Here is an 11,953-nt window from a genome sequence, read left to right on the forward strand (position 1 = left end):
GGCTGGATGGCATCACTGACTTGATGGACATGAGTTTGGGTAAACTCCAGGAGTTGGTGATGGACAGGGAGGCCTGGCGTGCTGCGTCTGCAAAGAGTCAGACACAACTGAGCTACTGAACTGAACTGAACTGATTCAGAACTAGATCGGGGAAAGATAAAAAGTGAATCACTCACATTGTTTTATTGAGTCCAGTTTAATTTTTCATGAACACATATCATTATCCTCATTTAAGATGTGAAGCTGAGGCTCAGGGGAAAATAGCTTCTTCAAGTCACATGGCTAACTGGCAAAGCCACTAGTGGAAAGCAGACTTTTTTTTTACTCTAAAATGCGTGTTCTTTCGTCCACCTCATGTTCTCTCCACATTCCTTCTTCACATGTGCTTGCCAGTTCTCTTAACATATATTTACATATTTGAGGATTTCTTCACCAGTTAAATACATATCCGAACTCCAAGGACTTGCCAAATCTTGTAGATTATTCCTGCACATTCTTTTTCTTTTCACTTACTTCTTCATCCATTCGTGGTAAATAGTACTGTGGAGGAAATAGTGTGTCACATATAGGCCACCTCTGATTTTAGAGGCTGATAGAAGGTACATAGTCTGGCATCTGGGGCCCTTCCATGTTTGAATAACTTCTTGTTTCTGCCCCTCTAGTTACACCATCTTGTAATCTTTCTGACACAGCTAAAGAAACATAATTCAAAACTCAGCACAGGGGAGGCAGGAGAAAAGAAGTACTAAAAGGGACAGTGAGACTTCAGGGACAACAGATAAGTTCACTATCTTGATTGGGGTCATGGTATGTGTATACATAATGTCAAAATTCATCAAAATGTACCCTGTAAATATATGCAGTTCATCATATACCAGTTATACTTTAACAAAGCTATTTTAAAAATAAAAGTAAAAATTCAGTTATTGGGTCAAAATATAATAGGAAAAAGCAAAACTGCAATATACCTTTTTAAAGTTAGTTATGAAAAGCCTACAAGTAAGGAACAAGAACTCTAATTCACCATGGAAATGAATTAAAGCCTGGGAAGTGCACCCAGGAAAATTTGTCTGATGTCTATTCTGTGGCTTATGAGAGTCTTACCTTACGTATAGTCAAGGATATCACTTAGTATGCCAAGAAGATTAAATGAGTACCTCAGGGAAAGAGGACACCCTTTCTTTCAGTCTGGGGTACTTTAGCTGCAACGTGGAGAAGGCGATGGCACCCCACTCCAGTACTCTTGCCTGGAAAATCCCATGGATGGAGGAGCCTGTTGGGCTGCTGTCTATGGGGTCGCACAGAGTCGGACACTACTGAAGCGACTTAGCAGCAGCAGCAGCAGCAGCTGCAACATGGTAGAGTAAAGAACACCTGCGTCATGTCTATTACCACAAAGAAATTTTAATCTCCCAATGGGGTAAAATATGACTTCATTGTTGCTTTATGATACAACCTTCAATTCATTGAAAGTCTCAGATGGAGTCCTGCAAGTCGCTCTACCCAGACTTTCCCAAGCATCTCCCCTGCCAAATCCTGGGATTCTGACAGTCTCTAAATGATGCTTCTTGTCATGTGGCCTTTACACAGGATGTCTTCATTTTCAAGTTCTCGGGGGCACAATTTGGAAATATCCAATCCAATCACTCTTCAGCAACAGATTCTTGGTTCCAACCTCAAGCAGCATACTGAATGTGGCCTCTTAGAAAGAGGTTTGTATGGTTGTCATCTGAAACTAAGTTACCTCCAAATTCCTTGATCTTTTAAAAACTCACGTTCTCATCTCTTCAGTGCTATACATTTCTTCAATTTTGGTCAGTAGATTTGTTCTTGAGAATCTAATTCAAATTTTGCCTTGGTCTGCTAGTTCTGCTGACTGTATCTGTTGATGAATTTATTTTATTGTTCATTGGAGTAATAACTTCTAAAATGAGGGACTGCAGAAACCAGATTCCAGTTTCTACCAGCTTTGTCTTTCACTAATCTCGTCCTCCACTGAAGTAACTTCATCAATGACAGTAGCCGAAACAACTGTCAACGGAAACTAGGAAAATCCACACATACCTCTGTAACAGTTGTGAGTAGGAAAGTAAGAGCAGCTTTCTCGTAGGTGAATTCAAAGTTTAGATCTGGGTAGGTGATCTTCCTTTCTCCTTATTAAAAATGCCAGGTCGACGAAGGTGGGATTCGAACCCACGCGTGCAGAGCACAATGGATTAGCAGTCCATCGCCTTAACCACTCGGCCACCTCGTCTTTACACCTTAGGTATTTGGCAAGGTTTATTTCAAAGTTCATACTTGGGAACTCACTATTTCAGAGAGAAAGACGGTTAAGAGATGGCTTGGAGACGTCTGGGAGACGTGGAGGTGGCCCGTTTTCACACGAATGGACAAAGAACTGGATTGGAAAAAACTGCGACGGGGGAAAAAAAAAACCAACACATTTGCGTGGGCCTTCATTCCTTTTCTCCCGCTGCAGGCAGGGGGCACCTCAGCATCAAGTCCGAGTTTGTTGTCACCGTCTCGCGTCCGGGGAGCCTGGTCCAGCGCCCCCAGGGCGCAGCCGAAAAGACCGCAGGGAACAGTGGTTCCCAAAACCAGTCCCCTTGGAGTCGTTGTCAGGGAAGCTGGCGAATGTGGACTCCTAACGCGGGGTTAATAAAATAATTTGGAAAATTAAACGATGAATCTGAATAGGGCTCAATTTCTATTCAATGTTATTGCCCCTTTTGCAATACTTTAGGGTGAATTGTGTAGAAAAGAATCCTTAATTCTTGGGGTTCTCCTCTCGGATCATCCGCATCAGAGGAACAATTCACTTGTTTTCCTTCCAAATACCCGTGTATTTCTTGAATGGTTTTCTAGAGGAAATGTTTCCCAACTTTCATTTGCTCTTACAAGGGGTGCAGTGCTAAAAATGTTAAGTGACTCATTTCTAAAAATGAGTTGAAAAAATGTTTCTGGGAAAGAGTGAAAAAAACCTATTTTAGCTGTCTTTTGGGAGTTTTGATTGGTTTGGTTGTTTCGTGGAATGAGTAACAGGCACATGAATGAACATGAGTACAGACTAACTCTAATTGTAATGAATCATAAATGCCTGAGAAAAGATGGTAATACTGAAAGTGAGCCTTGAGCAAATTTTCTAGAGGTGAGAAAAATGAGGGTGTCCCAGACTGAGAAAAGGGTGTGTTCAAAGGTGAGGAATGAATATCTAGATAACTGTTGGAAATCACTGTGGCTGGTGTGCTGAAGCACATGAGAGGCTGGTCAGGAAACATCAATAAATCTGAGAATGGAAGCTGGTCATGAAGATTTTTCTTGTGAAGATTAAGTAAATCAATCACAGGATGAACAACAGCAAACATGGAAGAAATCCTGTAGGAATAGATTCCTGCTTCATTTTCACACTTGTAGTGTGAGTGTTACCTAAAGGTGCATGGGGGGGCGTGGAGGGGGGTGCGGTCTGGCAGCTCACTGCTCAAAAGCCAGGAAACAGGCCAGGTTGGTGTAAAGGAAAGTTTGCTTTATTTCAGATGCTGGCAACCTAGCGTGGGGGTGGTGGACATCTGTCTACAGGCCAACTCCCTGCTCTTCCCCCACCACAAGCAGGGGATGAGAGAGTCCTTGGTGGAGGGGCTACATGCAGAAATAGCACAGTCATCTCTAACAGTTATCTTGAAATTGGTCATCAGTGGTCTGACCAGCATCATCTTGGTTGTTTTAGGTACAGTTACTCTTCAGTTCCAGGGTGCACTTGTTCCCATTTCTTTGCGGTCAGCTCTCAGAATTGTGGCAGCTCATATTCTGGGTACAGTCTGGTCATCATGTAGTTAACTTCTCCACCTGGTGTTTTGGTATCTATAAGACAGCTCACAGGAAATGGCTCAGAATATTATCTATAGCCTTTGAGGAAAGGTCCTTAACTGTGCTTAATGACTGCATTGTTATTATTTAGTCTCCTTTGTTTCAGCATTTGTCACTTCTCTGATTAAACTTATTCTTTGACTAAGTTTTCACAGGCAAAAGGTAGGCAGAAGACATGGGGGGCGGGGGGAGGGTGTGGGGCAACGATCATATGGTCCTACTCCATTTCATGAGGACACTACCTTAGGTTGCTCTAACATTTTCTTCAGTGAAAACCATCCTTAACTTGTCCCAGAGAATCAATCTCTCTTCTTGCTTGGAAAAGTTCTTTAAAAAAAAAAAAAAAATTGGGGAGTGGGGGTGGGAGGAAGGGATAAGAGGTAGGGGACATATGTTTACCTATGGCTGATTCATATTGATATATGGCAGAAACCAACACAATATTGTAAAACAACTATCCTTCGACTAGAAATAAATAAATTTAAAACATTTTTGGAAAAGTCCTTGTATTTTAATGTAGGCTGCATTGTTCTGCCGGGATCTTCCCCTCAATTTAACCCATATCCCTCCACTTTATTTCTCATGCTCAGTCTAATTCATGATTTTGTATCAAGAAAAATTTATTTCCCCTTTCTTCCAACAAGACATTTTCCCTCATGGAGTGCTCTTGCCCTTTTTCATTTTAACCTGGATAAATTTTTTTATCCACCCTTGGTTCTCAGTTTAAAGCTTATTTTTTTAAAAAAGTTAAAATGTTTAAATTAAAGTTAACCACACATTTCAAAATCTCAAGTACTTCAGAAATATGTGTGTGTTAGAAAGTGGTTCTCTTCCCCCTTTGGTGGAGGCAAAGATTTTCAGTCATTTGGCTTTTTGTTTGTGTTGTTTTTGTTCTACCAACAACATGTTTCCAAATATCATGCTATGGCAGAGATGGCTAGTTACCATCAGTATTTGTTCTTTCCTTCCAAGAAATGGAAATTTGGTAGCGTTCATAACCATCCATGAAAAAATTACAGGGCACCACTTTCCCTGATGCGTGGTCATGTGGCCAATTTCTAAACCAGAGCATTAGAGATAAAGTGGATGTAAAGCTTTCAAGTTATGTTCAGAAGAGGGAAGAAATACCATTCATTTCTCTCTTCTGACTGTATCTGCTTGCTGGAAAAGGCAGCATTATAGGAATGAAGGTGTCATGAAATATAAAGAGATTGGAAACAGTAACCCATAGGAGGGAGGGAACCATGAGATAGGAGATTAGAACCAATACCCTAGAGCCAAAATATCACTCTGGGATTGATTATACCTTCAGACTGTTACATGAGAGATCATGAGGGCTTCTTGTGTAGCTCAGTTGGAAAAAGCAATGTGGGAGAGCTAGATTCAATTCCTGGATTGGAAGGATCCCCTGGAGAAGGAAATGGCAACCCACTTCAGTATTCTTGCCTGGAGAATCCCATGGACAGAGGGGACTGAAAGGCTACAGTTCATGGGATTGCAAGAGTCGGACATGACTTAACGCTATTTTTCTTTCTTTCTGTTTCCTTTAAGGTACAGTTCATTGGGGTCTTTGTCAGAGAAAAAATTGTGTTTTAATTAATACAGATGCTTTTATTTCTACTTTTACATTTTTTCCAGTTTCGTATTTTCTATTGATTACTTCTTAAATCAAAAAAAGATTCATTTCTCTTTCCTTGCCTTAAATATCACCATATACAGACACCCTTACTATTGATTTTTCTTCTGAATTTATTTATATCATAATATTTATTGAATTAGTATCACTGTTCATATATTATGATTGGAAAATACCATTCACTGGTCTGTCATGATATTTTTGTTTCCTGAACATTACAGTTTTTTCTTACTACTACTACTACTACTACTAAGTCACTTCAGTCGTGTCCGACTCTGTGTGACCCCATAGACGGCAGCCCACCAGGCTCCCCTGTCCCTGGGATTCTCCAGGCAAGAACACTGGAATGGGTTGCCATTTCCTTCTCCAATGCATGAAAGTGAAAAATGAAAGTGAAGTCACTCAGTCGTGTCTGACCCTCAGCAACCCCATGGACTGCAGCCTTCCAGGCTCCTCCATCCATGGGATTTTCCAGGCAAGAGTACTGGAGTGGGGTGCCATTGCCTTCTCCCAGTTTTTTCTTAAATTACCACAAATAACTATAAAAGCTTTGACAAAAAAAGAAATTGGGTGTTTTCTATACTAACTATACAGTTTTCATCCTGATGTCTTCCTGAGAAAGATTTCATTGGAGATAAGATTTTTTAATATTTTGGTGCTGGAGAATATCTTTTCTATTTCTCTTACACTTGCTTAAATATTTGGTTGGGTATGGAATGCTAGGGAATATTTTCTTTCAGGATTTTGAAAGAGTTCTCCATTTTCTTGTAGATTTCAGTATTGCTTTTGAGAATTACAAAGTCATTCTAATTACTGTGTTTCATTTGTAATTAGTTTTTCTCTCTTTCAAGATGATTTCTTTGTCTTTAATGTACTAAAATGTCTGAAAGATATGCCTTTGTGTGTATCTATTTTCATTCACTGTTCTGGGAGCTCTATTACATCATTAAATTTGGAAAAATCATCTATTTCAGTTTGAGAAATTAACTTTACTTTTTTGTCAATTTTCTCACTTATCTGTTCTGTATTCTCTCGCTTTACCTTTTTTTCCCTAGAATTTTTCATACTTGGATTTTGAACCTCCGGGATGTTTCCTCTACTTTTCAAAAAGTATTATTCTCTCCTAGTTACAATCTGTTTATATTTTTCAATAGACTATTTTTAAGGCAGTTCTAGGTGTACAGAAAAATTAGTACAAAAGTACAAAGTCCACACATACCTCCTATTGTCCCCCACAGCTTCTCCTATGATTTACATTGCATATTATTTGGTACATTTGTTACAACTGATGAACCACTATTAATACATTATTATTAACATTCTTCATGTTAGGGTTTACTCTTCACTTTAGACATTCTTTGGGCTTGACAAATGTATAATGACATATATCCATCATTACAGTATTGCACAGAATAGTTATATTGCCCTGTGTTCCACATCTTCATCCATACATTCCCTAGAACTACTGATATTTTTATTGTTTCTATATCTTTCTTTTCCCAGAAAGTCATATAGTTGGAATCACACAGTATGCAGCCTTTTCAAATTGGCTTCTTTCACTTAGTAATATGTTTTTTAAGTTTCCTGCATGTCTTTTTGTGACCTGATAGCTTATTTCTTCTTATTACTAATATTCCATTGTATGGATGTACCACGGTTTGTTTATCCATTAATTTATTGAAGGGCATTTTGGTTGCTTTCAAGTATTGACAATTATGAATAAAGTTGCTTTAAACATTCATGTGCAGGCTTTTTTGTGGAAGTAAATTTTAAGCTCATTTGGATAAATATGAAGGAGTGCCCTTATATTATTACTCCGCATTCTGGAAAATGTCCTTTACATTTTATTTCAACTATTCTATTAAGTTTTTCATGTCTACTCCCACAATTTCAACTTTGAGACTTCTGTACCTAAGAGTATCTTGTTGAACAGCAGCCTCTTTTAAAACAAGAATAGATGTAATAACATGCCTGAGATTTTTTTTCTCCTCTCTGCATAATATTTTCCTCTATTTTTTTAGTTCACGTTCATCTCTGTCTTTCATATTAGACATTCACTTTAGATTTCTAGTGATCTTTGATTGCTGGTCTGCAGATATAATTAGGCCCTAAAAATGACTGAAAATGAGATTATGAGTCTAGTTTATTGACTGTGGGCTTCACTTGTAAAGTGATCTACCTGTACCTTTTACTATCAGGCAATATCTTTAACTCATCCTTCTTGGGATAGTAAAATTCCTTGAAAAAGGATCATTAAATCTGCTTAGATGATGTAAAACTGACTTCTTGAATTCTGAGAAAATTCTTAAAGGACAGAGGTTGGAGGAAATCCTTCTCCAAACGTGTACCTTCATACTTATTGAGTTCCCAAAACTGATCAAGGAAAGACAAAAAATAACAAGGAAAGGTATCAAAAGAGATAATATTTCTGAATACCATGATGAGCAGGGCCAGGTGAGTCCCTAGGTTATCAAGAAGCAAGGAAGACGTGGTGGTTTGTGTGTGTGTTCACTCTAAGTTTCGACCACATAAGATGGTTATCCTGAGGATATATCTTAATTTAGCTAGCATGAGCAAAGTAACTGGATTAATACCTTCCCTCTCCATCGTATTTCTTCATCTTCCAAATTTCATTAATCAATTCACCTGAACGTTTTCAACAGTTTCAAACTGAGAGGTTTTCCTGGGGTCAAGGAAAAGGTATGGCAAGTTTCCAGGTTTGAGGTAGGGAAGCCCTCAAACTTCCAAGAGTTAGTGATTTCTTTTCGTGGTTTTTCTCTCCCGGTGGACAAACTGTGGCCGGCAATATTCCCCGGAAATCTACAGGTGGGCTCTGGATATTTGTGCTGCGGGAATTCTACACCATTTGCGATATTAAATCCCATAGAAACAAAAACTGTTTAATTTTTTTTATTCCTGGTCCCTCACCGCATCCCTGGGATCCAGCAGAGGCTGACACGTAGTATTCACTGAAAATTCATTCATTGAATGAATAGGTAAATAAACTCTGACCAGGGAGTGCAGCTCCAAGGTGCAACGCAGGAAAAGAAAGAGGCTTACATCCTAACCGTTGATTACAGTGGGAGTGGCGGCGGCAGCAACTAGGAGTGCCTTTTACTTTAGTCAGTGCGGTATCTGTAACTGCTGCGAGTGGGAGAATGATCACTCAAGTCGGAGATAGCAGTGGAAATGCAAATCCACATCTCTACCAGAGGAAGTCAGGTACTGCTGCTGCTGCTACTGCTGCAAAGTTGCTTCAGTCGTGTCCGACTCTGTACGACCCCAGAGACGGCAGTCCACCAGGCTTCCCCGTCCCTGGGATTCTCCAGGCAAGAACACTGGAGTGGGTTGCCATTTACTTCTCCAATGCAGGAAAGTGAAAAGTGAAAGTGAAGTCGCTCAGTCGTGCCCGACTCCTAGCGACCCCATGGACTGCAGCCTACCAGGCTCCTCGGTCCATGGGATTTTCCAGGCAAGAGTACTGGAGTGGGGTGCCATTGCCTTCTCCGAGTCAGGTGCCGGTTGACCGTAATTCACACTTCCCCGCTCCGCCCCACCCAGTCAAGTACGCACACGTACGTACGTAGGCACGTACACACGTAGGCACAAACTAGGTGCCCAAGGCCTTCGTTCTTGACTTTTGGAAAGAGATCCATCTGAGAACAGGAAATGGGGGGAGCGGGGGGGAGGGTGGGATAGGGGGAGGGCGTCTGCGAACTAACATCAACACTCCAGATACCTCCCAATCAAGGGGATCTGGAATTAAGTACCCAGCTGCTCGGAAGACAATCCCATTGTCAATGCAATGAAATCCCATCTTTTTGGCAACAATATTAGAGAAAAGACTTTTCCTCATTATTTATTGGAATTTTCGAAAAGGAAGCGGGCTCGTCCGGGATTTGAACCCGGGACCTCTCGCACCCGAAGCGAGAATCATACCCCTAGACCAACGAGCCACTTACGTAGCATGTCTGCCCATGTTTAATATAAGAAGAACTAGAATCAATTTTCTTGGCCCCACACGGTATCAAGTATGAGCCCCCTATATTTAAATAACAACTAATATACATTTGGGGGTCTTATGATGACCTTTTAATTTAGGCCCAAGTTACTAAAGTTTTCATCCTTCCTCCTGTCAGTTATACAGTAACCATTACAAAGTGAGTTCCACCTGTATACTAATCTATGACTTAACTGACAAGATTACATCATAAAGGTCACATTAGGAAAGTACTCTGTTTTTGAACCATATTTTTTAAATTGAAATATAACTTACCCACAATATTGTTAGTTTCAGATTTGATTCTTAATTTGTCTAAAGAAGTATATATTCCAAATTTCATTATGTACTTCGCCGTGTGACAAATAATTTGAGTAACATTCATATTAGTTTTCTATACTTTACTTTCAAAGAGGAAATTGACATTTTGTTGGACAAGTCCCCTGAAAACTTGCTTAGTCATAAGTAAGCATTTTTGTCAAGATATTATTTCAATATGGGATCCCCTAAAACAGTATTGTACCCCCAAGCACAGGCCATTGTTTTTGCATCTGTTTTATGACTTTGAAATCTCTATATTCTGCCATAACTAAGAACAGAATCCTTCAAAGATTTAACACTTTAGAAAAAGATTCCCAAAGATCTTCTCTTCGGTGCAAGCAGCTGTCTTCAAATTCTTTATAGATTGGCATTCCTGCTTTCTGAGTTTCTCATAAGACTTCGCTGGAAAAAAGGCAATGCTGGCAGATGAATGCTTAGTTTGGCTGCCTCTTGTTTGTATCTTTAGCTTTAGAAGAAAGTTTTGGCATTTCAGTAAGGATTCAGAGAAAGGAATTTGAAGTGCCAGCTCCTTTGAAAGCTGGTTCATCAACTCAATTTTTTAATAAAATTTCTTACCAATGTTTTTCTACTTTACCCATAACACCATGTATGCGGAAACTTTTGATCAGCGAAGATGGAATATATATTTGAAAGGCATAAAAATTGGAATTTTATACAAAGTACAAATTAAAGGCTGGTGTTTTGTGTATAATCAGAGAGTGCCTGAATTAATCCTCAAAAGGACATGAAATAACTCACATGGCAGTTACAGATTCTTTTATCTTTTAATTCTAAGATACTTTACAGTTTCTGTAGTTCGGTCAAGAGTACACCAACATTTTAAACTGAGGATATAGAATCTGAGTCCTAGTCTGCCTAGTAGGCACATAGATTACAACTCTGAATTTTTTTTCCACCACTGAAGTTTCCATGAATTCTTGGGACAGGCAGTGACTACAACAGGTTGAAACTACAAGGAAGTGGTTTACTTTCCACCCTCACTCTCACTCTGTATTTCTTGATTTTTATTTTGGTTATCCTTTGAGAAATGCACCCAATTTTCTCTTCTCCCCAGCCTACTGTGTTAGGTAACAGCTTCAAAATTGGGTGATAGAAAGTGAGAGGTAAAAAGGGAAAAATTCAAACCTCCCAGATGCATATTTTAAGGTTTTTTCAGAACTTAAATACTTTAAAATAATGGATTGAGTCATACTGTTAATGAACCTAACATCACAGTATTGTGTCGTTTATCTTAATTACAAGTCTTAGCCTCTAATTTATGCTGGACAGAATTTTTTCTTGGCAAAAAAAAAAAAAAGTGACTAAATAATCTTCCTTTAGTTACTAGAGGAATCAATATAAAAAGTGGTTTTCCCAGTTTTCCAGTGTGCCAGCAGTTAGCTAGGTAGACATTCCTGCTGATCAACACCAAGAGGCTGAGACTAGCGTAGCCAAATGTTAGAAATATCTTAATATTTGATAATATGTTATTATTTAATCAAGAACAAACCTAAATAGGAGGAAAAAATGGAATCTGCCCAATAAAAGAAAAGGAAACAGATCATGAGAATGAAAACACTTTGAGTAGCTCTGATTTCTGGGGTGGAGTGTTTTGGAAATCTGGAGCTCTGAAATTAGAGGACATATTTATGCTGCTTATACAGATGAAAAGCCATGTACCCACTGCTCCACCCCATGAGAACCTGGAAGAAGATGTCCTGCAGAGACATGATAGTAAGGAAAAGCCACTTAATTGTTTGCCTAGACAGTAGCATACAGCAATACTCAACATATGGTTTATTTCCAGATTTGTTCATACTATTGACTGTTGTGATGTAGTACAGCAAGTTAGAGCTTATCAGGAAATTAAGGATCCAGAAGAGGAGGAGATAGGGAAGAACTTGCCATGCAGTCAGTGGTTTGAGCTTTCTCCATAAAGTAGTCCTAGAACTACTGGTGATGATTTGAACCACGCTGAGGAGACAGATGGTACAGATGGAAAGACAACGTGCCACTCTCAACAGACACACCACAGCTTTACAACCACCACCACATGGAGAGTTACTGAAATGAAAAGCTGATATTATATCTGTGATTCCTTTGGTACAAAGTGTCATTGTGTTAGCAAAAGG

At 39.3% G+C, this 11,953-nt stretch overlaps 2 non-coding genes across 2 annotated transcripts; both read right to left on the reverse strand.

Annotated features, from left to right (window-relative positions):
• Positions 1-2,172: 2,172 nt before the first annotated feature.
• Positions 2,173-2,254, reverse strand: TRNAS-GCU. Its single transcript has one exon. It is a non-coding gene; the product is annotated as a tRNA-Ser (tRNA).
• Positions 2,255-9,384: 7,130 nt separating this feature from the next.
• TRNAP-CGG lies at positions 9,385-9,456 on the reverse strand. The gene has a single exon. It is a non-coding gene; the product is annotated as a tRNA-Pro (tRNA).
• Between the last annotated feature and the right edge of the window lie 2,497 nt (positions 9,457-11,953).

This window comes from Bison bison, unplaced genomic scaffold (genome assembly GCF_000754665.1).
Source record: "Bison bison bison isolate TAMUID 2011002044 unplaced genomic scaffold, Bison_UMD1.0 scf7180017860731, whole genome shotgun sequence".
Lineage (NCBI taxonomy): Eukaryota > Metazoa > Chordata > Mammalia > Artiodactyla > Bovidae > Bison > Bison bison.